At 38.2% G+C, this 25,978-nt stretch overlaps 1 protein-coding gene across 3 annotated transcripts in view; it reads left to right on the top strand.

Moving 5' to 3' along the window:
* Positions 1 to 25,978, top strand: part of LOC136874057 (proton-coupled zinc antiporter SLC30A2) — a 199,764-nt gene that overhangs the window by 159,665 nt on the left and 14,121 nt on the right. Inside the window, exons 6-7 of one of the 3 annotated variants that reach the window (XR_011018276.1) lie at positions 6,799 to 6,957; positions 7,245 to 7,442. The exons of the other annotated variants lie outside the window; for them this stretch is intronic. The gene's annotated coding sequence lies outside the window, so the exon portion shown is untranslated. Of the gene's footprint in view, positions 1 to 6,798; positions 6,958 to 7,244; positions 7,443 to 25,978 lie in introns of those variants that run through there. 3 annotated transcript variants of the gene reach the window in all.

The following is a 25,978-nucleotide window of genomic DNA, read 5'->3' as shown; positions in this document are numbered from 1 at the left end:
ATAATCCTTTAGCAGATCTTTGCCTATACGACACACATGCAGAGTTGTCTGTTAAAGGCATATTGTCTATCACAGATGTTCGATATAATACAGGGCAGCTTCCATTGAGGAACCCCAACGGCTGATGATTGGCTGTGGTGGAAAAGAATAGAGTGGAATTTCTCTCAGAAGATGGCTATTCTTGATGGAAACTTACAGAACACTCTCTTCGTTGTTGAAATCAGATTATTTACTGCAGGCAACTTGGCCCTAACTATTTCTGTGAGTCTGTGCAAGGCATGGGCCATGCAAGTAACATGGACATTAAAGAAGGGTAGAAAGTTTTAACGAGAGGTAGAGTAGCAATCATGTAGGAAGCAGCATTGGAGACAAGGAGAAGGTCTTTATAATCATCAACACTCCCAGGATACAACAACTGGAACCCCTTGTTGATGATGTACACAATGCTTTGCTCTATTTTCTGAAGCTGCTTAGAACAAAGTAGAGCAGTAAATGCCAATTGGGTTCCAGTTTTCCTACTATAAGATTAGCAATGTACCTGCCCACAGCGTTGCTGATTTTGTCCACATACAACCCTATGTAAGGACTCCCAAATATCCTTTGTGACTGGCAAAATTACCTCCTATATCTAAGTAGTTTTTCTTTAATGTAGATGTTGAAAGTATGTGTTGTTGGTGTATTTCTGTAAACAAATCTCTGAAAACATGACTATGCACAGAATTCCAGGGGATATTTTCAGCAACTAGGGCTCTAAACATATGAGCATAGAAACTACTGTGGATTGTGGGAGGTATACTTTGTGTGAGCAGAGTCTGTCCAGTGTTACTTTTCATGGTTGATTTTGCTTTGTGACTAGCACTATCAGCATGCTCTTGTGAAATCTAAAACACAATAATGTGATGAAAATTAGACTAAGATAAGGAATAGCTAATGAATAAAATTTGTAATTTTGAATTATTTCATTTAAACCACTACTACTCTAAAGTTAATTAAGAACAAGAACACTCCAGGCCTCGAAAGGTCTTGGCTTTCATTTACAGCTGCTGCGCAGCTCTAGGCTTGCAGATATTAGATAGCCGTGTGGTCAGCACGTCACATCCCTCAAGTGTATTGCCGTGCCTCTTAGACCGCTCCTCATTGTAGCTTCCCAATTGCCCTCACGCAGCTGGGTCAACGCCTTTCCATACCATATATTTTTCTAAATTACTGCCGGTACTGGTATCTAGGGAAAGGTGCACTGGTATCGTTAACCTTACATTAGGTGGCTGGGAATAGTCATTCATCATTATATTTTTCACTTGTGCCAGATAAATGTGTAGAATTTCATTTCCTAGCACATACCAAATAATCGGTTACAGTATAAAACACGACTGTTACCAATGTTGATCCTATTTTTTTCTTGACATATTGGTTGAACTTCGGCATGTCTACAAAAAACGAATGTAAATAATAAAATGATTATGTTTGTACGCCTAGAAGTAAATTGGCAACAACCGTGTCTGTAATGCAACCAAAATGTAGGCTGTTTATTAAATGCAAACCCTTAAGTGGCTGATTTTCTTATAAATGTTTACACAGAGATAGCCTAGTCACAATAACAAGGCATTCTCTTGATCACAAGCTACAAATAACAAGCACCAAGCAGCACGGACGATGCGGTGATTGTGATCACGTCACGACTAAAAATCACTGATATCAGAAAATCACGATATCAAATCACGCTGTGACTCACAAATCACGGTATCGCTCATCACTACTACTGACTGCTCGATATATATACTGTTTGATCTACCGTCTAGAATTATCAATTTCTAGTGATGTGCGCGAGTGATGCCTGGAATCGCGGTACTCGATTCTTTCGAGTCCAGGCTCGGACTCGCTTCGCTTGCGAAGGCTCGATGATAGCATGACGTCACACGTTCGCTCACTCGCCGGCTCGTAGATGGATGAAGCATGCGTACAAGCGGTCGCTGAGGGTTTATGGGATTGCGACAGCGCGGTACGATATGAAAAAACAGAATGAATGCGCAAAAGGAATAACCTAAATTTGATAATTACTTGAGAACGATAATAATGCCACTTAATACGCATAATAAGATACGAAAATATCCGTTTACGGCGTCTCGCACACACTTCACTGAATATGCCATCTATTCTAATATTGATAATATAGCTTATCTGGCCTTCATAGCCCAACTTGGCCGGTTCGATACTGGTTTATTCCGGTAGTATTTGAAGGTGCTCAAATACGTCAACCTAGTGTCGGTAGAATTATTGGGACGTAAAAAATCTCCCGGGGGACTAAATGCGGTACCTCGGCATCCCCGAAAACCATACAAATGTACGTACTTGGACGTAAAAGTTATAACATTATTATTATTATTATTATTATTATTATTATTATTATTATTATTATTATTATTTCAAATCCCTGTCACGGTATGTATGTTGTAATTAGTATATGTTAAACATGTGCTATTTGTTGACTATAGACGGTATTTCTGCACACATTGTATTGCTTCGCTACTGGTAAATTATATCTCATGTAGCCATTATGCATATACACGGGCGTAGATGTGCTAATATGATCGGTAGGATGACAGATTTCTTGTAACCATAGCCTATTGCTAACCGCGCCAAAGCCTACAATCGTCCGGGGGAACAGGTGAATTACAGCAGTTTATATGTACATCATACTTTCGGCAGATATAATGTCGGGTATTAAGATGAGGCGTCCAGAATGTGACGTACGTTCACGCAGCAAATCAGCGGACAGAACGTCATTCTGTTCTAGCTAAACAGCTGACAGTTTGTTAGTAACTCACAACCTTTAGTGCCTATGATGATGATAATAATAATCATAACAATCGAATTATTGACGACCGATGACTGAACAACATCAATCATCAGCAGCAAACATATTGCACTCCACACCACAAAAATATTCTGTGGGTGACCCTGAATGCCGTGCACTCCAGTACAGTAGATTTTAGTTCTAAGGCATGTCCACAGATAGCGACACCAGTATGCTTGGACTCGAGTCTGGAGTCGAGTAATACCGATTCTAAGCCCGCTGTCACACAGGGCATCGAACGATCAAGAGCGACCAACTGGCATCGAGTACTAACGACTAAATTCATTTACCTTGTCACACTGCTCATCGATCGAGAGGGATCGACTGCACGGAAACAGCTGATATTCCCGCCCAGTACCGTACAGGCTACAGACGTATTCATATTCACGGGAGAAAAAGAATGTGTTGTGAAAGCGATAATTCTGGTGGAAATATGATTCTAACCTATGAATATATTAGGAGAAAGGAAAGAACCAGACGATCGCAGTGGACAAGGTGAAGAGCCATGGAGAATTCCACCAAAGTGTGCCTTCGTTGTGGAATGACGAAGAAAAATTCAGGAACTAGTACCGAATGTTCATCAATAATTACGGTATAAGGAATTAGAGGAAAAAATGTAGTCACTAATAAATATCAGGCAAACAAATTACAGGAAAAGTATAAGTTCTGAGGAAAGGCTGACACTATCGTTAAATTCAATATTCACAACGATTTTTTTAGGTTTAAAGTCAGAAGTGATGTTCACCTCCGAAACAACTACTGTATGTCCGTGGCAAAATAAGATCAAATAAAGGATTAGTGGCAGGTACATTTCTTTGCATTCTGTAGGATTCTAATAAAGTATTGATAAAAAAGGACTGAAAACGGTTATGTAGCCTACATCAATTTGAATTCATAATTTGAAGGTGCTACAATGACCAGTGGAAATATATTTATTTAGGCCTACAGGTTTCTGGACATTGGTGACTCATACAGATTTAGGATTGCTCACAATATATCAGTGGATTTGTTCCTATTATATGTGATGCCATTCATAGAGCACTACAGCCAGAATTCTTGACAGGGTCAAAGTTCTAACAAAAGCCTCACAACAGTGGCTCATTGTACTTCAAATATAAGACTAATACCATTTATGCTTATTTGTTTTAATGATGCTGGATCTTGGAGCATAATTACTCTCTTTTCAAATGATATTTTGAGGTGTTTATTAGATGGAGTTTAACAGCTTTTTTTTTTCCATACCACTTGGTGAGATCCCACCTACCAAAACAATAGACATATCAAGAAATGCTTCCAGTCAAAATTTACATTACCTAATGTAGAAATAATGTGTCAAGTTTCATTACAATCCTGTAAATAATTTTGAAAGAAAAAAAAATGCACATATGCTCTGAATATTGTGAAAATGATAAAAGTATTGGAGTTCCTTACACTGTTTCTCTCCCTCATGATCCTCTGCAAATCTCTTGTTGCCTCTCCTCTTCTTTGTTATTGTGCCATGTTCAGAATAGTATCATATTGCTTTCATGACAAGCATGTTGCTGAATTTCTGTAGGCCTACTGTGTTTTGTGCAAAGAAGCCAGGTCCATATCCAAACTTTGCAAGAATGACAATACTGTCTTAATTTATATCATTGAAGACTACAGCAGCTTCAAAAGCAGCTAATTTTACCAAATGGCTGTGAAGAAAGGTTGTCTATGGACATCTCTTCTAAAGTAAATTTTCTTTGGGGTTCTGTGTATTCACATATGTGTACATTTCTTGAGGAGTTCAGGTGAGGCTAGTGCTCTACACTAGCTTAATAACTATAGGAAAAGCTTCTGGAATATAAGTTGGCAGTGTAATAGACTGATACTTGTCACAACTACATGTAAATTACACACAAGGTCTTGTTTATTACCCTCATCACTAAGCATAAAGTACTGTCCCCACAAACTTCGCACTGGCAAGCTGCTCTAATTGCTCACTTGACAATAATAAACCAATTAATATAAATCCTGCACTTCCATCCAAGTTACTGGTAAACTCCTTGGTACAGAGTAACAACTTTTTCCGCAAAGGTCTGGTAGGACTCTCTTTCTTACCTCAATGTTGATTTTGCCTTTCTGTGTATTGTTCATATGTAGCTTCTTTACTGATATGAACACTACCAAGCCTATCTATCCATCCTGAAATACTTTCCTTATGAATCAGTTCAAGGAAAATGAAAACTTTGCCTTCAATTTAACCCAAAATGAGAACCAAACACTGCAAAAAATAATAGGTGCTAATAACAAGCACCTTGCCTTCTATTTTTAGAAGTGAAGAGTGTGCCTTTCTAACAACTAAATACTATTGCCATCTACAGTAAAATGTTATTTAGGCCTGTTGCTCAGGTGGTAAATGATTTAATTTTGCTATATCTTACATTGCCTGTCAAAACTGTTTGTAAATACCAATTATATAAATTAATGTTTGACAGAGTAGGGTGTATGGGTCTTTTAAGATCTTGGATTGACTTACAGGGTAATTAATCTACTCAACCTTTTATTACAAGCATGTAACTGTCATATGGATATACTTTTTATAAATATGTACATGTTCTGCCAGCATATCCCCTTAATATCACATCCCACAAAATACAGTTTTTTTAATGTTGTAGATTAAAATCTGCAAAACTTTGGTAGAAACACCTGTCAAAATAGTTACAAATGAAGTTTTCATCTTTGTTTTTCATTTTTCATTGTTTATATGGATCTACAGCACAAGAAATAAAATAATCGGTCTACCTTGATGCCCCCTCTAGGCCTATATGTTATTAATAAATTATAAGTACGGTAACAGACATGAAAGTAGCGATTGCTGGTGCAGACAGGTACCAATGGCAGGAGAGTACTTGGAATGAGGAGATAAAGGCTACCTAAGTTACAAAGGTATAAGGTGGCAGGGAGGGATTCTGTCAGGTATAACTCTAGTAAGAATTTTGTCCTATGCAAACGACTTGGTCTATTGAAACAGTGCAATCTAATATCCTTCAACTTCAAAAAGGATGCAATGAATATGACATGAAAATTAGTCGTTTCAATTCTAAAGTGATGGCAGTAGGGAAGAGTAGTAGAACTGAATGTCAGGTTGAGAATACAAAATTGGAACAGGTAGATAATTTCAAATAGGTATTTAGGATGTGTATTCTTCCAGGATGGCAGTATAGTAGGCAACATTGAATATAGATGCAGTAAACCCAATGCAATGAGCTTGCAGTGGTGTTCAACAGTATTCTGTAAGAAGACAGTTAGCTCCTGGACAAAACTACTCATGTCTTTACACTGGTCTGGTTTCAGACCACCTGTGCTGTACATACCTAATGCAATGAGTTTGCAGTTGTGATCAACAGTATAGGTACCAAAAGAAGGAATTCACGGTCTCCCTATTACTATATCCAGGAAGTCTAGGATTATACACCACTTTGTTTTCATACACTAAGCAAATTAATGTTTCGATTTCATCAACAGATGACTATGTTGCGTCCGCCATCATCGAACGACTGCGACTGAAAAACGGACACGTTTGTTTTCACAAACCAGTCGATCTTCATCGCTCGTAGTTTTGTATGGCATTCTATAGCGTCGAGAACTGGGACAAAAACTGGTAATTATTATATTTTTACGATTATCTTATGAATAGTGTTATCTTAGATTATTTATTGATAAAATATATTATACGGAATAGATTGCTAAAAAAAGTTATACTAGGAGAACTAGTAATTATCATTCTTGTAACTTAATTGAAGAAATGTTTGGAAAACATAAGCAGTGCTTTCCTAACCTCCATCTCGTACCGGTACCTAATGAAATGAATAGGCCTACCATTGTTCGCTTTAATGACAAATAAGTGTAGGCCTATGCCATAAGTAGGCCTAACATGTATATTTTCTTTGTCACAATATTCTGATTCATTGTTTCAGGAAAAAGTTGTGCCAAAACAAGGCAAATTCTGAAGGCTGGATATCGAACTTGGAGAGATAACATCCTCCCTCTCCTCCCAGGTTCTGCTGTACAGAAAACATAAAATGGGTCTACTTCAATGCTCTCAACTTTCTGGAACTCTTCATTGCTGGAAAAAGGTACAATTCTGTAATATTTATTTTTAAAAGTAGGCCTACACTACAGACCAGTGTTATAGTTGTGAAAGAGTGAGGGGAAGATTCAGTCTGTAGGCCATAAGTTCCACCCATCTGTTCATTAATTTATCAGATATAACTGAAAGTAATATAATATAATCCAACCTAACAATCATTTTACTAAAATAATTATTGAAAGTAACAATTTCTTAAGCAGAAGGCTTGTGTCCAGACTAAAATATAGCTCCAATTTAGAAGAATTGCATTAATATGTTGTTCATTTTTTTCAGTTCTGTAACAAACACATCTATGGAAGTGGCACCTGATGTGTGAGAGCCTTTTCACCAAGCTGAAATAGAGGAGGAGGAAGCAGAAATAATTTGTGTTGGAGGGGTCTTACTCCTACAGATCAGAAATTACTGAAGGGACTTCAACTTCCAGTCCAATGGCTTCTGCTTCCACAAACAGCTCTGCCAGCAGTTAAAAATAAAAGATACAGAAATGTGAAAGTGACAGTGACAGTGATGTGTTAAGTGAATATTTAGAAAAGATACTGAAAACTGAAAAGAAAATGTGATCAGTGTTATTTTTAGTGTCTTTGTGATGACATGGAAAGAATGAGTGTACTAGATCGAAGGGTTTTCAAAGTTAAAATTCAGGAACTGTTGTATACAGTGTTAGATCAAGAAAGAATCGAATAAAATTTATGTTCTTGAGAAATGTTCTACTTTTTTAATTAAATCAGTTTTTTTATACTTATCTATCAATATTTATTTGAATCCTCAGTGAGTTATGTGTATTAGCACCTGATGGGAAAGAACCTTAACTCCAATTTTTTTAAATAATTAGCATTATTACAACATCTTAATTTGTATATTTTATGTGGTAGAACATGTATGGTTTACAAGGAAAGGAGTATTTTGAAATACATGTAGTAGGTCCCTTCTGTGTGTATGTAGTAAGCAGTTGTACAGCACAGGTGGTCTGAAACCAGACCGGCGTATTGATAGTTCTGTCGAAGAGCTGACTTCCTTCTTTTGGTACCTATACTGTTGATCACAACTGCAAACTCATTGCATTAGGTATGTACAGCACAGGTGGTCTGAAACCAGACCAGTGTAAAGACATGAGTAGTTTTGTCCAGGAGCTAACTGTCTTCTTACAGAATACTGTTGAACACCACTGCAAGCTCATTGCATTGGGTTTACTGCATCTATATTCAATGTTGCCTACTATACTGCCATCCTGGAAGAATACACATCCTAAATACCTATTTGAAATTATCTACCTGTTCCAATTTTGTATTCTCAACCTGACATTCAGTTCTACTACTCTTCCCTACTGCCATCACTTTAGAATTGAAACGACTAATTTTCATGTCATATTCATTGCATCCTTTTTGAAGTTGAAGGATATTAGATTGCACTGTTTCAATAGACCAAGTCGTTTGCATAGGACAAAATTCTTACTAGAGTTATACCTGACAGAATCCCTCCCTGCCACCTTATACCTTTGTAACTTAGGTAGCCTTTATCTCCTCATTCCAAGTACTCTCCTGCCATTGGTACCTGTCTGCACCAGCAATCGCTACTTTCATGTCTGTTACCGTACTTATAATTTATTAATAACATATAGGCCTAGAGGGGGCATCAAGGTAGACCGATTATTTTATTTCTTGTGCTGTAGATCCATATAAACAATGAAAAACAAAGATGAAAACTTCATTTGTAACTATTTTGACAGGTGTTTCTACCAAAGTTTTGCAGATTTTAATCTACAACATTAAAAAAACTGTATTTTGTGGGATGTGATATTAAGGGGATATGCTGGCAGAACATGTACATATTTATAAAAAGTATATCCATATGACAGTTACATGCTTGTAATAAAAGGTTGAGTAGATTAATTACCCTGTAAGTCAATCCAAGATCTTAAAAGACCCATACACCCTACTCTGTCAAACATTAATTTATATAATTGGTATTTACAAACAGTTTTGACAGGCAATGTAAGATATAGCAAAATTAAATCATTTACCACCTGAGCAACAGGCCTAAATAACATTTTACTGTAGATGGCAATAGTATTTAGTTGTTAGAAAGGCACACTCTTCACTTCTAAAAATAGAAGGCAAGGTGCTTGTTATTAGCACCTATTATTTTTTGCAGTGTTTGGTTCTCATTTTGGGTTAAATTGAAGGCAAAGTTTTCATTTTCCTTGAACTGATTCATAAGGAAAGTATTTCAGGATGGATAGATAGGCTTGGTAGTGTTCATATCAGTAAAGAAGCTACATATGAACAATACACAGAAAGGCAAAATCAACATTGAGGTAAGAAAGAGAGTCCTACCAGACCTTTGCGGAAAAAGTTGTTACTCTGTACCAAGGAGTTTACCAGTAACTTGGATGGAAGTGCAGGATTTATATTAATTGGTTTATTATTGTCAAGTGAGCAATTAGAGCAGCTTGCCAGTGCGAAGTTTGTGGGGACAGTACTTTATGCTTAGTGATGAGGGTAATAAACAAGACCTTGTGTGTAATTTACATGTAGTTGTGACAAGTATCAGTCTATTACACTGCCAACTTATATTCCAGAAGCTTTTCCTATAGTTATTAAGCTAGTGTAGAGCACTAGCCTCACCTGAACTCCTCAAGAAATGTACACATATGTGAATACACAGAACCCCAAAGAAAATTTACTTTAGAAGAGATGTCCATAGACAACCTTTCTTCACAGCCATTTGGTAAAATTAGCTGCTTTTGAAGCTGCTGTAGTCTTCAATGATATAAATTAAGACAGTATTGTCATTCTTGCAAAGTTTGGATATGGACCTGGCTTCTTTGCACAAAACACAGTAGGCCTACAGAAATTCAGCAACATGCTTGTCATGAAAGCAATATGATACTATTCTGAACATGGCACAATAACAAAGAAGAGGAGAGGCAACAAGAGATTTGCAGAGGATCATGAGGGAGAGAAACAGTGTAAGGAACTCCAATACTTTTATCATTTTCACAATATTCAGAGCATATGTGCATTTTTTTTTCTTTCAAAATTATTTACAGGATTGTAATGAAACTTGACACATTATTTCTACATTAGGTAATGTAAATTTTGACTGGAAGCATTTCTTGATATGTCTATTGTTTTGGTAGGTGGGATCTCACCAAGTGGTATGGAAAAAAAAAAGCTGTTAAACTCCATCTAATAAACACCTCAAAATATCATTTGAAAAGAGAGTAATTATGCTCCAAGATCCAGCATCATTAAAACAAATAAGCATAAATGGTATTAGTCTTATATTTGAAGTACAATGAGCCACTGTTGTGAGGCTTTTGTTAGAACTTTGACCCTGTCAAGAATTCTGGCTGTAGTGCTCTATGAATGGCATCACATATAATAGGAACAAATCCACTGATATATTGTGAGCAATCCTAAATCTGTATGAGTCACCAATGTCCAGAAACCTGTAGGCCTAAATAAATATATTTCCACTGGTCATTGTAGCACCTTCAAATTATGAATTCAAATTGATGTAGGCTACATAACCGTTTTCAGTCCTTTTTTATCAATACTTTATTAGAATCCTACAGAATGCAAAGAAATGTACCTGCCACTAATCCTTTATTTGATCTTATTTTGCCACGGACATACAGTAGTTGTTTCGGAGGTGAACATCACTTCTGACTTTAAACCTAAAAAAATCGTTGTGAATATTGAATTTAACGATAGTGTCAGCCTTTCCTCAGAACTTATACTTTTCCTGTAATTTGTTTGCCTGATATTTATTAGTGACTACATTTTTTCCTCTAATTCCTTATACCGTAATTATTGATGAACATTCGGTACTAGTTCCTGAATTTTTCTTCGTCATTCCACAACGAAGGCACACTTTGGTGGAATTCTCCATGGCTCTTCACCTTGTCCACTGCGATCGTCTGGTTCTTTCCTTTCTCCTAATATATTCATAGGTTAGAATCATATTTCCACCAGAATTATCGCTTTCACAACACATTCTTTTTCTCCCGTGAATATGAATACGTCTGTAGCCTGTACGGTACTGGGCGGGAATATCAGCTGTTTCCGTGCAGTCGATCCCTCTCGATCGATGAGCAGTGTGACAAGGTAAATGAATTTAGTCGTTAGTACTCGATGCCAGTTGGTCGCTCTTGATCGTTCGATGCCCTGTGTGACAGCGGGCTAAGAGTACATTACTCGATTCTACTCGATTCCGTCGCTAGCCCATCACTATCAATTTCTGAAAGAGTGCTTACAACACTCTTATGGAGCACACTCGAAACATCGATCAACCACCTAGTCTAATGGAGTACACCAGTAATGGATCCAGCGAGAACTTTCATTTCTATTTACCAATACACATGGAAATCTCGGTAAAAATACAGAGAGGGGCACTCAACGATTATTACATAGAATGTTACTTGAAATGATTCCAATTTTACCTTATAATGATCGAGGAAGAGAGATGTGTTCAATACGCTTGCCAGAGACCAACCCACCCGCCCCTAGAAGTATATTTACTTTTATAATAAGAAATACTGTTTCAGACGCCATACTCCATTGCTTATAACGGTGATTGGTTCACGTAAGTAAGAGGATGACGTCACTGACACCTAGGATGAGGCCGAGAATTTGTTACCAACCATTGCGTTAACTTTAAGGTATTTTTGCACCTCGAAAAGATCATTATTTTAAGGTATTTTTGCACCTCGAGGCCAATCTCTGTCATGAGAACAGTGGCTCCCTTCGGGAGCCACACTCCCTTCGAGAGGCTCTTAACTATGGCCGCGGCGCATACTGTCCGCACGGCAAGAAAAAAAAGTCATTCAGAGGTTCTAAAATGCAACAGTTGGCAGCATTGTCGCTCCTCTCGGCGCTCCCTCTCAGCGCTGCTAGTGCGACAGTGAACTGGCGTGCGCCACCTAGCGATCGCTCATGTTACTAAACCGTGAGTGCTCTTCTCTGTAGCTTCGCCGAAATCTCTCCAACATTCCTAATATCTCTACATCTGCCTGGATAATAAACCTTACAGTTAAGTTTCCAGAACCCTTCATAAATACCTAATTATAGCAGAATACACCTAATATACGAACATTATAGAGTTTTCTAGAGCTTTCGACTATATAGTAGTGATGGGCTAGCGACGGAATCGAGTAGAATCGAGTAATGTGCTCTTAGAATCGGTATTACTCGACTCCAGACTCGAGTCCAAGCATACTGGTGTCGCTATCTGTGGACATGCCTTAGAACTAAAATCTACTGTACTGGAGTGCACGGCATTCAGGGTCACCCACAGAATATTTTTGTGGTGTGGAGTGCAATATGTTTGCTGCTGATGATTGATGTTGTTCAGTCATCGGTCGTCAATAATTCGATTGTTATGATTATTATTATCATCATCATAGGCACTTAAGGTTGTGACTTACTAACAAACTGTCAGCTGTTTAGCTAGAACAGAATGACGTTCTGTCCGCTGATTTGCTGCGTAAACGTACGTCACATTCTGGACGCCTCATCTTAACACCCGACATTATATCTGCCGAAAGTAAGATGTACATATAAACTGCTGTAATTCACCTGTTCCCCCGGACGATTGTAGGCTTTGGCACGGTTAGCAATAGGCTATGGTTACAATAAATCTGCCATACTACCGATCATATTAGCACATCTACGCCCGTGTATATGCATAATGGCTACATAGATATAATTTACCAGTAGCGAAGCAATACAATGTGTGCAGAAATACCGTCTATAGTCTACAAATAGCACATGTTACCGGGCGAGTTGGCCGTGCGCGTAGAGGCGCGCGGCTGTGAGCTTGCATTCGGGAGATAGTAGGTTCGAATCCCACTATCGGCAGCCCTGAAGATGGTTTTCCGTGGTTTCCCATTTTCACACCAGGCAAATGCTGGGGCTGTACCTTAATTAAGGCCACGGCCGCTTCCTTCCAACTCCTAGGCCTTTCCTATCCCATCGTCGCCATAAGACCTATCTGCGACGTAAACCCCTAGCAAAAAAGAAAAATAGCACATGTTTAAAATACACTAATTACAACATACATACCGTGACAGGGATTTGAAATAATAATAATAATAATAATGTTATAACTTTTACGTCCAAGTACGTACATTTGTATGGTTTTCGGGGATGCCGAGGTACCGCATTTAGTCCCCCGGGAGATTTTTTACGTCCCAATAATTCTACCGACACTAGGTTGACGTATTTGAGCACCTTCAAATACTACCGGAATAAACCAGTATCGAACCGGCCAAGTTGGGCTATGAAGGCCAGATAAGCTATATTATCAATATTAGAATAGATGGCATATTCAGTGAAGTGTGTGCGAGACGCCGTAAACGGATATTTTCATATCTTATTATGCGTATTAAGTGGCATTATTATCGTTCTCAAGTAATTATCAAATTTAGGTTATTCCTTTTCCGCATTCATTCAGTTTTTTCATATCGTACCGCGCTGTCGCAATCCCATAAACCCTCAGCGACCGCTTGTACGCATGCTTCATCCATCTACGAGCCGGCGAGTGAGCGAACGTGTGACGTCATGCTATCATCGAGCCTTCGCAAGCGAAGCGAGTCCGAGCCTGGACTCGAAAGAATCGAGTACCGCGATTCCAGGCATCACTCGCGCACATCACTACTAGAGATGGGAATAACGGACATTTTTAAATCACAGTTATAACTGTGATTGCTACTTTTCAGTATCTGTTATTTTTACCTGTGATTTGATAACAGTTAGTAACAACAGGTTACCTTCAACATAATTTTTGTAATGTATTTAGGCCACTCCCATAATATCATTTGAAGATGTTATGATATATTTAATTTATTCACATGGATCGAATAAAAATGATAGCAATGGAATGGAAATTAATGTCTTACTGCACGAGAACATTTTAGGCATCCAATAATAATAATAACAACAATAATATATGAGAATATCGTCATAAATCAAACATTGCTGATAGTGTTTACTTATAGGTACCGGTAATAAACATAAAACCTGCCCACTTCCTTTAGATATTTCTCTTGCAATCTCCTCGTATGCTGACGTGCTTTTAATTCTATTGTGGTAATCTATGGAGCCCACTGGATATATAGCAGCCAGGGATGTGCCTCCTACTTAGCAGTTAATACGCAGTTACGCACATAACATTCTCCGGCTATGAAGACGAAGCCATTTTTGTTGTTTATATTCCCAGCATGCTTAGCGGCGTAGAACGCACCGCTAATACTCATATTTCATTTGTCAATTCTGTCAAAGACTTAGCAATTCTTTGACCGATTATAACATGTTCTGATTCAGTTTCAAGAGTTTTGAAGAATTCTAAAGTACTGCAAACGGTCTGACAAGTAAACTAGAGAAATATTGGAAGTTCTCATGAAGTATCCTTAACAAATAAACTTTAAGGTTATGAAAAATTAAAATCATTGAAACTTGTTTAATCACAAGCACGCGGCTTCTCAGAACAAATAAAAAATCGTGAATTTATTTTAAAAACTACAACTAGAGGTCTAATTACGCTTGTCTCCTTAATCTACAGTTAAATGTACTAAATCAACATCCAAACATAAAATAAAATAAGCCCACACGTCAACAAGCTTAAGCCTACTTATGTAACTAACACAGTACACTAAATTACAGTTAGAATTTGGGATGTCACCAAATTAGGCCTGCTTGTTAAGTGATGCATTCGCATTCAGAAACAAAAGCATGCTAGTTTTCTTGTCACTTAACCTGGTGCGACGTTCGTTCAGCACATTACCAGCTTTGGAAAATACCCTTTCGCATGGCACGGATGAAGCCAAAGCACACAGATACTCTCTAGCAACCAAACTAAGGTGTGGATAGTTGTACACTCTCTCTCGCCACCATTGCAAAGGGTCCATTTGCCGTGGTAGAATGTCATCTTCTAAATATCTCTGTACTTCAATTATAGCTCTAGACTCTCCAGTACCGCTGGGTTGAGCTTTAGCCACAGACTTGTCGAATGAATCCCATAAAGAAAGTTCATCTGGATCATCATGAGAAACAGCTTGAGTAGTCTGATTTTCAGTTGGAGTATTCTGATTAAGTTTTTCAGCAATCATTTCAATCACATGTTTTTTTTTGCATTTTCAGCAGCAGTGGCATTTTTGAATGGCAGAGTCTTAAAACGTGGATCAAGGAATGTGCAGATAGATATTGTTTTGCTACTCTCAACTGATCCCAGCCTTGTTAACAAACCACTTTCAATCTTCAAGACCACAGCTTTTACTTTTTCGCTCAAGTTACTGCTAAGCGATTTTCGGCACATATCACTTAAGCAGTTAACCAACACAATGACGACTGATGCAGTGGCATAGTTTTCCCCACTAATAAACCTTGTAGCACTTTCAAATGGTTTTAGAACGCGACACATTTCTTTCATTGTTGCCCACTCATCTGCAGTGATCACTGGTAAATCTGTGTCAAGTAATGCAACTGTGCTACGTATGGCATCTTCAAGTTCAATAAATCTGTCAAACATAAAATAAACAGAGTTCCAACATGTCGCCACTTGCTGCAATAACTTTTTCGGCTGTCCTGGGCCATTCTTGGTCTGGTAACTGCACAGCTTCTCGTTGGCAATAGTGCTTCTCTTGAAGTGCGCAACTATGCTTTTTACCTTCTCGACGACTGGCATCACTAAATTCAAGGCATCCATTAAAATCAAATTCAGTGTGTGTGCGAAACATCCGAAATGTTTCCACCTAAGTTCGTTCACTATAGCACTTTTAATATTGGCTGCATTGTCCGAAACAGCTAGCAAAATAGCACTTTCCAGACCCCATGAACTGACACATTCTTTTATTTTATTAGCAAGGTTGACATTAGTGTGGCTACCCTCAATTAAAGTACAGTCAAGCAATACTGACACCAGTTCGAAGTTTTCATTTACGAAGTGGACTGTTATGGCTAAGAAGCTCTGATTATTTAGTGACGTCCAACAGTCTGTAGTCAAACACAGTTTTGTAACAGACTTCAAAATACTTCTGACATTTGTCACACACTCTTCATATAGTGCAGGAATCAATGTTTTCGAAATGGTTTTGCGGCTTGGTGGCTGATAATTTGAATTCAGTGCATGAGAATATGCTAGAAAACCTTCGTCTTCGACCACACTGAATGGTTGTAAGTCACATACAAACAATTTCAGTAATGAATTATCAATATGATTTTTTTCTTTAGCGGTTAACTTCTTCGGGACAAATGTTGATACAGATTCCTGACGTAATGTTGTTCTGGGTGCTATGGGTCTGGGAACACTAGATAATGCGCAAGGTATCTCAGTTAAATGTTCTCCTGCAGACGAAGAGCAAGTAGGAATTTCATCAGGTGGAGTATCTGAACTTCTCCCTATTGAAGAAATAGAGGCAAGAGATGTTTGTTGCGAGTCATAGCTGTCTTCTTTACGGTGGGACACCTACAATAAACACACATACTAGGGATGTAACATTTTCAATACAAATGACTCATCTGTACATTTAAAAAAATAATAATAACACCATTGATTAATGAACATATAGCTAAAAATTAAATTTACTTGATTCAGACTTACTGAGGGCGCCGCCACGGTTGGGTGTTTACTGGTTATGTGCCTTTTCAGATTCGATGTTGAAGTTTTGTACGAAAATTTATTCTTACACATTCTACACCGAGCGAAGTTATCGTCAATGATATTATAGAACGTCCATATATCACTTGTTTTCCTCCTTTTCGTTGAAAGCTCCATTTTAATACCTCAATATTACCCACAACACTAACTAATAATAACTCGGCAAATTAAAAAGTAACGGTTCATCAGCTGTAAAAACATAGGAACAAAAGTGTAGGTATTTTTTGTGAGTGTTCTCTATCGGATATTGGTGGCGATGCGATGTGACAGGCGAACATCTGGGTAGCAGGTATAAGGACTCCTCTCCTATTGGCTTCACGGTAACAATCACAGCTAAGCGGGCAGGTCGATTGCAAAGTTACTCTTATGCACGGCACTGTGACTCCATAAGGTGACAGACGGGCCTCTGTGTAGCAGATATAAGAACTTGTCTCCTATTGGCTGCACGGTAGCAATCACAGCTAAGCGGGAAGGTCGACTGCAAAGTTACTCTTGGGCACAGCACTGTGACTCCATAAGGTGACAGACGGGCCTCTGTGTAGCAGATATAAGAACTTCTCTCCTATTGGCTGCACGGTAGCAATCACAGCTAAGCGGGAAGGTCGACTGCAAAGTTACTCTTGGGCACAGCACTGTGACTCCATAAGGTGACAGACGGGCCTCTGTGTAGCAGATATTAGAACTTCTCTCCTATTGGCTGCACGGTAGCAATCACAGCTAAACCAGAACATCGACTGCAATTGGTCGGCCGGTAGCAGTCGTAGGCTCTCAGCTGCATGGCAGTGGCAAGCAGCGTCACACAATAATAGTTTTTAATGTTGCCACTCGAGTTCGTTGCTACGAGAATGTCTGCCTAATTCGGCACGTTTTTAATACAAATATGATTTAAATCAGTTTAATGCATGTTCTACAGGGACTGCAGTTATTAGTCGAACAAGACGAAAAAATTGTAAATCACAGATATTTTGCTCCATCAGTCACATATTGTGATTGCTACTCTTTGGTATCTGTGAGTAAATAACAGTTCGTGATTGTGATGCACATCTCTAATCACTACTATATAGATTTTGAGGTTAAACTTATACACAATACGTATTTGAGGTTATACGAATTTATAATGCATATTTACAGGGAAACCATGTATTAGTCAAATTTAACATTTAGTAAAAGATAATTTAGCGTTTAATAAAATATAATTAAAATACGTTATATTAATCATAATAATTGAAGGTTTTCACAACAGTTAGGATGTCATACCTACGACAATTACATCTGCTGCCGTTGTCATTGCTGACATTGTGACCAACACCATTGTCGTGCATAGGCATGTGCGCGGGATTTATAGCAGTACGAATTATATACTTCCGTGCATTATTGACCTTATTATAGAGGTGAACAATTGCATGGTCAATATCATTCCTATCATTTATTTCAAATGTGTTTAAATTTTTATTTATATGCCTGGAGAATCTACTGTAATCTGACTTGAAGTTCTTTAAGGAAAAGATGGCTCTTGAAAACGAACCCGGGAAAGATTAAAAATGATCGGTTTATGATCAGAATCAAGTACATTATGAACAGTAAAATCAATTGGTTTCAACTCCTTTTTCACCCCACCGCCGTTAAGTTGATTCGCCCCCACTAAAAAGGAAGGCGTGTTTCTTTATGTTTAAAGGAGATTCCAAATACCAATGTTCACGTCTGATACCTTCGGTTTTGAGATATAAGTATCCCCGTTAAAAGAATTCACTTTGTTTCACTTCCTTTCGCACTCCCCCACTTAAGTGAATTTTCCAGGAAAAAGATTCTTGTTTCTTTATTAGTAAAGGATCTTCTAAATACCAGTTATCACAAGATGATTTTTCCTCCAAAATGTGTTTTTGTTCGTTTTTAAAGGAGATCCAAAGACCAATTTTCACATCTGTAACATCTTTCGTTTTTGAGATAATAGTATCTTTATACAAATAATTTTTCATTCCCCCCCCCCCCCCCGCTCAAGTGGATTTCTGAAAACAAAAAATATGTATTTCTTTATTTTAAAGGAGATACCAAATACCAAATATCACGTATATAACATCTTCAGTTTTTTGAGATATCAGTATCCTAATCAAAATAATTCAACCCCATTTTCAGTCACTTTTACCCCCCACCCCCACCCAAGTGTTTTTTCCAAAAATAAAAAAATACATGTTTCTTTATTTTTAATAGAGATAAAAAAATTCCATTTTTTCACTTCTGTAACATGTTAAGTTTTTGAGATATACTGTAGACATGCTCATTTTAAAATTTCACCTCCCTTTCGGTTCCCATTAAGTGGAGTTTCCAAAAAACAAATCACCTGTGTTTCTTTACTTTTACAGGAGATTCCAAATACCAATTTTTACATCTCTAACATTTTATGTTTCAGAGATCTACTGTAGATATAGTCTTTCTAAAAATTCACCCCATTTGTCACTCCTGTTTAACACCCATTAATGTGATTTTCCAAAAACAAAAAAATACATGTTTCTTTATTTTTAAAAGAGATTCTAAATACCTATTTTTTACATCTGTAAACTTTTAAAGTTTTGAGATATAGATACACTCATTTTAAAAATTAACCCCCGTTTTCACCCCATTAGCGAAGGAATATCCAAAAGTCCTCCCTTAGCGAGCACCTACATTGTAATATAAATGTATCCTCAAAATTGCACTTCTTTATGTCCAGTAGTTTTGGCTTGGCGATGATGAATGAGTCAGTCAGTCAGTCAGTCAGTCAGTCAGTCAGGACATGTCCTTTTATATATGAGGGTTGGGGCAAAAGTCATGGCAACTATTTTTTCTTGAAGATAACAGTCCGGTTGGAAAATGTGACATATACAGACGAAGGGACAAGGTGTTAACTACATGTGTGGACCATGAATAGTACTGAAATACCGTAACACACTAATTTTTTACGGTAGTATACAGGGCAATATGGCCTTCCCGGTAAAAAAGAATGACAACACAGTACACGTAAAGTTGACATGACAAACCTGGGCCTAAAGGCCCTCAAAGTAGTCCCCTGTACTGACACCACACGCTGCCAACGATGTGAGAGGTGCTGAATACCATCTGCCTCAGAATTTGCCACACCATGTGTGAATCAGGTCCCCTGTTGGCGCACAGCATTAGCAATGTCCTCTCATTTTACAAACCGCCTACCACGTAGATCAAAGTCGCAGGGCAAAATGTCGGGAGAGTACGGTGGGTACTCCAGTTTTTCCCATCCCCATTGTCACAGTAGCTGCCCTACACACTCTGCTTTATGTGGTTTTGCATTGTCGTGCAGGATTATTGCACTGTCCACAAGATCCAGACGTTTATCCCGAACGCTACGTTGTACCTGTCGCACCAGGAAGTCCCTGTAGTACTTTGCGGTCACTGTTCTGCCATGTGGAACAAAGTTGTAAACAATGACACCCGTGATGTCATACGCGACGATCACCATCAATTTGACTGGGGAAGGATTCTGATGGACCTTCTGCCTCCTTGGTGATCCAGCATGTCTCCACTCCGCAGACTGACGTTTCAGTTCTGGTTCGTATGCCCTGACCCAAAATTCATCGATGGTGATTATTCGTGACAAGAATTGATCGCCATCCTGTTGACAGCGTGCAAGGTGGTCGGAGCATATTGCATAGCGCACCCACTTTTGAACTTCCATCAGTGCATGCAGTACCCACCATGATGCCATTTTGTGCAGTTGCAGCTCATTATGCAATATCTTGTGGACGGTGCGTTTCTTGATGCCACTTGCCCTCTCTAACTCCAGTAGCATCCATCGTCTGTCTTCATCCAGGAGCTGCTTGATGACGGCACGTGCCACGTCGGTCCGCACACTGACAGGTCGTCCCGAACTTTGCTCATCACTGGTTCACATACGTCCTTGCTGAAACTTTCCCACCCACCGTGCTACTGTACGGTATAGTAGGGCATTACTCCCAAGGGCTTCCACTAATTCACTGTGACATTCCATCGCATTTCTCCCTCGGAGAACGGGTATTTTGATGTAAGCGCACTGCTCAACATGGGTTACGTCCATCTCGCACGACACTCACCAACTGACTGATTTCATAGCCCTCGCTGCGCTACTACCAGCTATTACAGAGCCATCTGTTGTTCTGCATACACACTATGCCTGCAGAACTTCCATACGACACATATAAGTTTGTGATCCATTCACATATCTACAAGAAAAAAAATTGTTGCCATGACTTTTGCTCCAATCCTTGTATATAGATGTATCATTTATGTGGTCTGGTTTTTATCTCTTATTGTATATTTTTTCCATACTTCATTGGAATTTGTCTTGATCTTGGAAGGTAGCTGAAGTAGTCCCAGATTAAGGGATGAGACATGTACTACTATATTTGATATTTGATATGTAATTGATAAATTATGTTTCTTTAAAAAGCGAATAAATTGTTCAGTATTGAATAAAGGAGGACTTCTCTCAAAATACTTATCATGATGTAAAAATGTTATTTTTCTCTCAGTGAATTTATACAATACTATATTCTAATGCAGTGTTTCTCAAGTGCCAAGCCATGGCCCTATATCAGGCCCTGCCACCAATTATACCAGGCTGTGAGATATTCTCCTAGAATTTTTAATTTACTTTTCTATGTATTTTTCTGATTGACTGATATGGCCTTGTAATAATACTCAACATGGCTTAGCTGTGTTGATACTGCTACACGGCTGAAAGCAATGAGAAACTACAGCTGTAAGTAACTCCCGAGGACATGCAGCTCTCTCTGTATGAATGATGTACTGATGATGGCTTCCTCCCAGGTAAAATATTCCGGAGGTAAACTAGTCCCCCATTCGGATCTCCAGGTAGGGACTACACAAGAGGGGGTGATCATCAGGAAGATGGATGCTGACATCCTGCGAGTCGGAGCATGGAATGTTAGAAGTTTGAATCATTGTGGTAGATTAGAGAATCTGAAAAGGGAGATGGATAGACTAAAATTGGATGTAGTTGGTATAAGTGAAGTATGTTGGCAGGAAGAACAGGATCTTTGGTCAGGCGACTACCGAATTATCAACACAAAATCAAACAGAGGAAATGCAGCAGTTGGTTTAATAATTAATAAGAAATAGGGCAGCGTGTAAGCTACTACGATTTTAATGTTGTCAATCTTATGTTAATTTTAAGGACACTTCCTCTAAAGCATTACTTTGTCAACTTATATATTTTTCATCTAAACAGTGTTATGTGGCTGAAGATGTCGATAATATACGAAACATGTACCACTTTTAACCAATAAAAATTGCCTTAAGCAATCATTGTATCGACTAGGTGGAAAATAAATAAATACTTAATTGTGAATATAGTGAAAGAATTATTGTCGTCAAGATAGATAGATAGATAGATAGGTTCGAACCCCACTGTCGGCAGCCCTGAAAATGGTTTTCTGTGGTTTCCCATTTTCACACCAGGCAAATGCTGGGGCTGTACCTTAATTAAGGCCGCAGCCGCTTCCTTCCCACTCCTAGCCCTTTCCTGTCCCATCGTCGCCATAAGACCTATCTGTGTCGGTGCGACGTAAAGCAGGTAGCAAAAAAAAAAAAAAAAAAAAAAAAAAAAAAAGACAGACATCAAACCAATGCCCACCACAGTAGTGCAGGTCTATATGCCTACTAGCTCAGCGGATGATGAGGAAATCGAAAGAACATATGAAGAGATAGAAGATTTAATACAATGTGTAAAAGGTGATGAGAATCTAATTGTGATGGGAGACTGGAATGCAGTGGTCGGCCAAGGAAGAGAAGGTAATACAGTAGGAGAATTCGGATTGGGACAAAGGAACGAAAGAGGAAGACGGCTGGTTGAATTCTGCACTGCTCATAATTTAGTCCTTGCCAATACTTGGTTCAAACACCACAAACGACGGCTGTACACGTGGACGAGACCTGGAGACACTGGAAGGTATCAAATAGACTTCATTATGATTAGGCAGAGATTCAGAAACCAGGTGTTGGATTGCAAAACTTTTCAGGAGCAGACGTGGACTCTGACCACAACTTGTTGGTCATGAAATGCCATCTGAAGCTGAAGAAATTGAAGAAAGGAAAGAAGGCAAAAAGATGGGATCTAGACAAGTTGAAAGAAAAGAGCATGAGGGATTGTTTCAAGGAACATGTTGAAAAAGGAGTAAATGAAAAGGCTGAAGTAAACACGATAGAGGAAGAGTGGATAGTCATGAAAAATGAAATCAGCAGGGCTGCTGAAGAAATGTTAGGAAGGAAGAGGAGATCAACTAAGAATCAGTGGATAACTCAGGAGATACTAGATCTGATTGATGAACGACGAAAATACAAGAATGCTAGAAATGAAGAGGGCAGAAACGAATACAGGCGATTAAAGAATGAACTCGTGAGTCAAACGTTACCCAGTTGCAACAGTCAAGTTTTAGGGAGGAAGGAGGTCTGAGATTGCTCTTGGTAAACTGTCAGAGTGTAGTAAATAAACAATTAAAATTCGGTACATTGATGGAATCTTATGAGACGGATGTGGTGATAGGAGTGGAATCGTGGTTGAGAGAAGGGGTGGGTAATACAGAAGTATTTCCAGAAGGGTATACAGTCTATCGTAGAGACCGAGGAGATAAAAAGGGAGGAGGGGTATTTATTCTGGTGAAGGAAACTTATTGTTCGCATGAATGGTTTACTGATGAAAGGGATGAAATATTAGGGATAAAATTAGTTTGTGATAATATGAAGGAGGTGGGAATTATAGGAACATATAGCCCTGGAAGAGAGGAAAGAGACATGGAAATATTTGAGAAAATAATAGATTATACTCATAAAAACAATAATGATACGGTAATAATTGGGGGAGATCTAAACTTGCCTGAAGTTGAATGGAATGGAGCTGCAAGTGAAGCCCATGAACAGAAACTGGCAAATAAGTTAATTTGGGAGGGAGGATTTACACAAGTAGTACAAGAACCAACTTGTCTCAATAACTTGCTAGATGTATTCTTGGTTAAACCATGGGAAATTGTTGATAAAACTGAGGTAATTGAAGGAATAGGTGACCATAAGGCTGTAATAATGGATGTAGGACTTGTACCAAAAATGCTTAATAAGAGGGTCACAAAAGACAAGAAATTATACAGAAAAACTAAAGTTGATGAATTTGGGACTTACCTTAAATCACAATTCAGTTGTTGGATAAGTGAAGGGAATAATGTGGATACACTTTGGGCTAAATTTAAAGGAATCATTTGGGAAGGAGAGAAGAGATTTGTACCTGTTAAGAAGGGTAAAATGACCTCAGACCCTGTTTATTACACAAGGGAAATAAGAAAATTAAAAAGAAAATGTAGAATAGTAAACAGGAAAATCAAAGAAGGTAGGGAGAGTAGAGAAAGTAGAAAACAGCTAATGAGGGAACTGAATAGAGTGAAAAAGGAAGCAAAAGAGAATTATATGAATGTCATTCTTCAAGAGGGTAATGACCACAAAGGGAAATGGAAAAAGCTGTATTCATATATTAGGAATCAAAAAGGAAAAGGAATCCAAATTCCTACAATGGTGGGAGAAGGGGGTGAACACTATTTAACAGATACTGAGAAAGCAAACCTCTTTAGTAGGGAATTCCGAGATTCAGTAGAAGATTGTCAGGACTTGGAAACCGTAACAGAAGATAGAGAAGGAGAGACACAGAGGGAAACAAGAAGCTTCTCATTCACAAATGAAGATATTTTCAGAGAAATCCAACTGCTTCAGCAAGGAAAAGCAGCAGCAAGTGATCAAATTACTGGGGAGGTATTAAAGACAATGGGGTGGTATATAGTGCCTTATTTAAAATTTCTCTATGACTATGTCATAAATAATAGTGTGATACCAAAGGAATGGAAGGAATCTATAATAATACCAATTTATAAAGGAAAGGGTGATAAAAGGAAACCAGAGAACTACAGACCATTCAGCCTGACCAGTATAGTTTGTAAAATACTGGAGAGTTTAATAGCAAAGTACATAAGAGGGATATGTGATGATAAAAATTGGTTCATGAGGAGCCAGTATGGATTTAGAAAGAAATTTTCTTGCGAGGCACAACTGGTGGGATTTCAGCAGGACATATCAGATCAGTTAGATTCAGGAGGCCAGTTAGATTGCATAGCCATAGATCTTTCCAAAGCCTTTGATAGAGTGGAACATGGAATATTATTAAAGAAATTGGAGGGAATAGGATTGGATGTAAGGGTTATACGTTGGATAAGAACATTTCTAAATTCAAGGGTTCAGAAAGTCAAAGTTGGAAATAATATATCACAGGAAGAGAAAGTCTGGAAGGGAATTGCACAGGGTAGTATAATCGGTCCGTTACTTTTCTTAATATACGCAAATGATTTAGGGAACAATATAACATCGAAAATAAGATTGTATGCAGATGACATAATTGTTTATAGGGAAATAAATAACATTGAGGATTGTTCAGAATTACAAAGGGACCTTGACAGTATCCAACAATGGGTTGAAGAAAATAATATGAAGGTTAATGGAGGCCAATCAACTGTTACAACATTTACAAACAGGAGCTTTAAAACTGAATTTGAATATACTTTGGATGAGGTAGTTATCCCAAAAGATGGCAAGTGCAAATACTTAGGTGTGAGATTTGAAAGTAATTTGCACTGGAAGGGTCATGTTGATGACATTGTTGGGAAAGCATACAGATCGTTACATGTCATAATGAGACTACTTAAAGGATGCAACAAAGAATTAAAAGAAAAAAGTTACTTAAGTATGGTTCGTCCATTATTGGAATATGCAAACAGTGTTTGGGATCCTCACCAAGAATACCTAATAAAAGAACTAGATGGTGTGCAGAGGAAAGCAGCAAGGTTTGTAACAGGGGATTTCAGGAGAAAGAGTAGTGTATCAGAAATGTTAAAGGAACTTGGGTGGGAAACTTTAAGTAAGAGAAGGGAGAAAACTAGACTTACAGGATTATATAGAGCCTATACAGGAGAAGAAGCATGGGGAGATATCCGTGAGAGGCTTCAGTTGGAAAATAATCATATTGGTAGAACTGACCACAAGTACAAAATTAGAAGGAATTTTAGTAGAAGCGATTGGGGTAAATTTTCTTTTATTGGGAAGGGCGTGAAGGAGTGGAACAGTTTACCAGGGGTAGTTTTTGATCCTTTTCCAAAATCTGTACAGATATTCAAGAAGAGAATAAACAACAACAGAGATAATAAATTAAATGTTAGAGGGCATTCGACCAGTGCAGGATATTGTAAATAATAAAAGTGTGTGATTAAATTAATTCCATCCCCTGGTCTAAGGAGTTTGGACAGCCCAAGTAG

This window comes from Anabrus simplex, chromosome 5 (genome assembly GCF_040414725.1).
Source record: "Anabrus simplex isolate iqAnaSimp1 chromosome 5, ASM4041472v1, whole genome shotgun sequence".
NCBI classification, from domain to species: domain Eukaryota; kingdom Metazoa; phylum Arthropoda; class Insecta; order Orthoptera; family Tettigoniidae; genus Anabrus; species Anabrus simplex.
Note: the sequence above shows the minus strand (reverse complement) of the source record. Positions and strands in the feature narration are given on the sequence as shown.